The sequence below is a fragment of the Coregonus clupeaformis genome, chromosome 23 (assembly GCF_020615455.1).
Source record: "Coregonus clupeaformis isolate EN_2021a chromosome 23, ASM2061545v1, whole genome shotgun sequence".
Lineage (NCBI taxonomy): Eukaryota > Metazoa > Chordata > Actinopteri > Salmoniformes > Salmonidae > Coregonus > Coregonus clupeaformis.
In genome coordinates, this window is record NC_059214.1 from 14,865,497 (window position 1) to 14,871,204 (window position 5,708).

Consider the following 5,708-nt stretch of genomic DNA (forward strand, 5'->3'; position numbering starts at 1 on the left):
GGGTTATGCTATAGGCAGGCATAAGCTACGGACAACGAACACAATTGCATTTTACTGATGGCAGTTTGAATGCACAAAAATACCATGACAAGATCCTGAGGCCCATTGTAAGGCCCATCTTTTTTTAAGGTATCTGTGACCAACAGATGCATATCTGTATTCCCAGTCATGTGAAATCCATAGATTAGGGCCTAATGAAATTATTTCAATTGACTGATTTCATTTTACATTTTAGTCAATTTAGCAGACACTCTTATCCAGAGCGACTTACAGTTAGTGAGTGCATACATTTTTCATACTGGCCCCCCGTGGGAATCGAACCCACAACCCTGGCATTGCAACGGCCATGCTCTACCAACTGAGCTACAGGAGGTGAGTTTCTCATAGGAACTGTAACTCAGTAAAATCAATTAAATGGTTGCATGTTGCGTTTATATTTTTGTTCAGTATAAGGCTCTGGCTAGGGCTGTGTCCTACTCATGGACCTTAAAGGAGCATTATGTAGAGTTTATGCATTATAATGTCATAAAATCTCCATAATATATCTGCAGTAATAGTGGAATGATAGTGTTTCACAATTATAATTATTTTTTAAATGCTTTGGGCCCTTACAAAATTGCAGTTTTCCCATTGGTCAACAAAAGTCGGTGCGTCTCTTGTTTTTGAATTGGAGGGCTGCAGCCTCCCTCTTTGAGCAGTGTCACTTGGAGGCGTGGTCATCTTCTTCCGAGCGCAATCAACAATGGCAAATTTCTTAGCCAAGCGCCCAGCCCCACTGGTTGTGGATACAGGTGCCAAAAAAAGTGTAGCACAGCGACTAAATGATAAGGCTCTGGGAAAACCCAGAGTAAATATAGGTAACAATTTTAATCGCTGGAGAGAAGTTATGGCCCTAAAAGGGCTGAAGTCTGATGCAGAGATGGCCTGTTTTCTGCTTGACAGGTAACATTACCAAGACGTTGCACCATCTACAGTAGCTAGCTAGCTAATGTTATCTGTGATGTTTGTGAATGGAATGTAAAACCAGTCAGGATACTGACATAAGCATGTGTTTTTGAGAGTCATGATCATTTAGAACCTACCTACATTTTGCATCAAATCAAATTTTATTGGTCACATGCGCCGAATACAACAGGTGCAGACATTACAGTGAAATGGTTACTTACAGCCCTTAACCAACAGTGCATTTATTTTTAACAAAAAAAGTAAAAATAAAACAACAACAAAAAAAAGTGTTGAGAAAAAAAGAGCAGAAGTAAAATAAAATAACAGTAGGGAGGCTATATATACAGGGGGGTACCGGTGCAGAGTCAATGTGCGGGGGCACCGGCTAGTTGAGATAGTTGAAGTAATATGTACATGTGGGTAGAGTTAAAGTGACTATGCATAAATAATTAACAGAGTAGCAGCAGCGTAAAAAGGATGGGGTGGGGGGGGGGGCAGTGCAAATAGTCAGGGTAGCCATGATTAGCTGTTCAGGAGTCTTATGGCTTGGGGGTAGAAGCTGTTGGCGGCTAGATAACGTTTCATGTGCATTTCTCTGTTTGAGAGTGATAGAACTGTAATGGCGCTCGGCTGTAACGTTAGCAGCTGTAATGGTGCTCGGCAGTATAGTTGCCTCGCCTTTTTGAGACTTCCAAGTGACTAACGTTATTACAGAACATTACTGAAACAATGTTAGCTAGCTAGCTAACATTATGTAGCTTGGTAGAGAGTTGACAAGCAAGCTCACTAGCTAGGTTTGTGACATACATTAGCAAGCTAGCTAGCTAGATATGTGATATAATAATGAGACATGCGTGAATAATTAAATGTAATTAATCAACTTCTAGTTATGAAAATGCCCCACCACAATCCACTCCAAGAAACCTCTGCCTGCTTTATCAAGCATTGGAATGGCATCCAGCACCACACTGTCAGATAGGTGAGAACACATGCTTAATTTTAATAGGATAATAGATAGATACCTTTTTCCTATTCCTTTCAATGATGGCTATTGGATAGTGAGATGTGTGTGCATCCTTTATGGTTGGTTTCTGTGTTTTTATGTCCCTCTCTTTGTGCCTGGCTTCTTTGAGTAGCCTATGTGGGAGTGTATCTCTATGGTACTGTCATGTCTCTCTCTCTAGTATTCAACATTTTTGCCAGTAATGAAGATACTATATGCTTGGAGTATAACCAACTGTCTTTTTCTAAAGGAGGGATGAGTTTCTGGAGGAGCCTGGAGTGGTTGAGCTAGATGGGAGCACCATGGAGGAGCCTGGAGTGGTTGAGCTAGATGGGAGCACCATGGAGGCAACAGAAGGTGAAAACAGGCTACACTAAAGTTTTTTTTCCCGTGAACTATTCCCAGACATTATCACCCTACATGTGTATTGCCAATGTTGTACAGATCTTAGTCAGTAAATTTACTTTTTTTGTTATGTTCTATCACTTCTATTTAGCCTGATGAATATGAGCATCTCCGGAGAGACCACAGAAGTAAATGAAGATTAGGTCAATGACCTAATGAATAGTGTGTAAGTGTAAGATTGTTCTTAGTATTTGTGATGTGCTAGTGTGCTTACTTTAGTTTTTTGTATTTACAATTTACCATTATATTATTATTCTGTCTTATTTGTTATAGCATCGATTGGGATGATGAAATTGGTGCTGACGAGAGTAGTGCTGATGAGACCTGGATTCCCTCAAAGGAATCACAGGTGAATGAAGATTCTGATGAAGAGGAGTCTGACGAGTTTGAAGATTCTGGGGACAGCAGCTCGGACGAAGAATACATTCCTTCATTTTGTGTGCGGTTTATCATTCCATGCCTTTAGCAATGTATAAAAAAAATGTATGTGCATCTTATGCTACATCTTTACAATTTTTCGAAAATGTTTATCAACATTATTTTCTGTGTTGAAACAGAACGGGTGGATTTCTCCATCCACAGCTGTGCATTGGTAGACTACCGGTCATCAGTGTGGAAGAGACAGTGCATGACTCCAACCTTTTAGAAGACTCTTCTGCCACAGACACACCTCCATCCACAGACGCACCTCCATCCACAGACACATCTGACCCACATCAAGTGATTTGTGAGGAAAAAATTGGCCTCCTTTTCTAATTCATGAACATGGGGATGGTTTCCAGTGGCACTTTTTTCAATATTCAAGACTCGTACTGTGTTGACTCAATAAAATTGTTCTGGATGGAGAATAGGGCTGTGATCATTGACCGTCTGCGAACCAAAGAAAGTGTACACCACAAGTATTTAACACGGATGTCCTGCTTTTTTATTTCTTACTTCAATGTCTCTCAATTTCAGCTGATGGCCGCATGGACTCGCCAGGCTACTGTTCACAGTATTGCACCTAGACTATATTGGAGAATGATTCCATAGACATCATCTCCATAGTGAACATTGACAAGAGGGAGACCCAGAGAAACTCGGTCATCATGGAGAAAGAGGCGTTCATTAGGACCATGGATCAGCTGATTATGGAGATCCCGCTAAAAGAAAATACCTGCTCTCATGAGTAAGTTCAGTTATGAACATGCACATCTAAAATTATTATTTTGCAAGATTGAATCGTTTTAGAAATATATATCATATTTTTTCACACCCAGTGAAAGGAAAATATAAAGACAGCGGAATACAGCACTCTCTCAATATGTGGCATGGAGCCAAGAACCGGGGCAAGAAAATCCATGCAGTGAGTATATAATGATAGGTATCACAGTATATATTTTTTAACTTTTATGATGTGAAGATGTTGCTCCAGTGTTGGAATTGTTATCACATCTAGACATAACAGATTAAAGGCCAGGCAGAATTCATCCTGTGACGAAGGAGGTTGTCAACCACTTTTGGTGGTGCTATAAAGGGCGAACATATACGAGGAGTTTATTGTAAGTAATATTTATCTTGTCTTATTTATTACTCTCATTTATGTGTTATGTTTGAGCGATTATGTACTTACTGTTTTGTGCTTAGCTGTGAGCTAGCACTTGTCCCTGAGTGGCTGAAATCATATCTGCAATAGGCAAAGTGGGGAATGACACAGATTATTTAAAAATCAATGCATTGCGATTGTATGTTTCAGGACCTGCGGAGAGGTGTTATTCACCATGTGGTGAATGAACACACATGGACACTGGGACATTGTGAACATGACCGCCTGGGGGACAACCACACCAAGGAATGGATCACAAAGGGCTCTCCAGCACATCAAGCTCTCACAGACATTGTCCTCAACACAAGGTGGCTGAAGGCTCTTCAAAAATATCTGAACTTCAGGTTGGTTACATATTTTCTCAAGAATCCTTCCCTCTAATTTGTTACAGATAATGGTCCATTATGCATTACTGCAGCACTGTCCTCGGGGACCACCAGAAAATGTATACAAATATTGGTCTATTGGTCACAGAGGAGAGGGTTGGCAAACCCTGCATCAGGGTTATGTTTGACATGCACACAGCCAAAGGAGGATTACAATTTAGTTGATTTCATGACAAATTCATTATGACTTGTCTGTGTTCATTTGGCACCAATATGTAAGTCCCCACTCTATTTGAAGTCAATAGGTTAGAGAAGGAAGCTTTGAACAACATAACTTTTCAAGTCTGCCCCACGCACCTGTTCGCACTCACACATTGGCCAAACACAGGGTCTTTCTAAATTCATATTTCCTGAATTGCTTACATCCTCTCTCCTTGCCTCCTTCTCAAAACCTATTGGAGAAGAGGGTCCGAGGGGAGTGACCCTGGACCGTCTTCTACCATACGATTGAGAAGTAGGCAAGGACGTGGGATGCAAGAAATGTAGTCATTGAATATAAACAGAAACTTCTAAGTGTATTTGCACTGTAATGAAAACCAGCCAATCTCCATTCTCTAAACCATTGAGGGAGGTGAAGCAAAACCTTATTTGTTCAGTTGTACTCCAATTGCAAGATCGGTGAGCCTACTAAGTGTCCTTGAAAGTACATTTTAAATAGTTTATAACACAAAGCATACTCTCAAATTATGTTGGTTTATAGCTACAGAAGACTGTATTTAAAAAAATCTAAACATTGGTGTCTACTCACTAAAGACTAAGAAGACAAATGGATACATTCCGGACCGTCAATGCAACTTTTGATAAAGCGATTAGAATCTGATGGCCGGATGCCAAGGAGAAGAACCCTAAGGCCCGAAGACCCTACCCCCTATTCCTCCACCAACAACCGAGGAACTTGTGCAATCACAAGTGAGAAGAGGCCTAGGTAAGTAAAACACTGAAGGCAGGAATATCAGGTAGAATTGCATCAGACCTCAGAGTGAGTTATAGCAAAGCCTGTAGGAGATGATTCCTATGCAGTCAATTAATATTATATTAATTAATTTATAAGTTCACGTTATCGGTACACTTAACCTCCACATTCCTCATTCTTTCCCTCCCCCCTAGGGTTGGGTGAACCTCGAGACCATGCAGGAGCTCCAGAAACTTCCTCCAGCTCAGCAACCCTGTGTGAAACCCAGGTAACGACCCACATACAATGACAGAATTTGAAAGAAGTGGTTTCATTTAGTTTTTGCACTACAGAATTCTTTGCCCCTCATAGTAACAATTATATTTTTGCTGACTTATCTGTTGAAATACATCTCAAGATTGACAGTGAAGGCCCTGATGGACCAAGACCCCTGCTGCTGGACCTCTCTAAAGACCCCTGTGAAGCCTCCAC

General features: G+C 40.7%; 1 long non-coding RNA gene across 1 annotated transcript; it reads left to right on the top strand.

Moving 5' to 3' along the window:
- The first annotated feature begins 1,840 nt into the window (after positions 1-1,840).
- Positions 1,841-2,507, top strand: LOC121537118. The gene is made up of 3 exons (XR_005994982.1): positions 1,841-1,924; positions 2,199-2,305; positions 2,445-2,507. It is a non-coding gene; the product is annotated as an uncharacterized LOC121537118 (long non-coding RNA).
- The last annotated feature ends 3,201 nt before the right edge of the window (positions 2,508-5,708 follow it).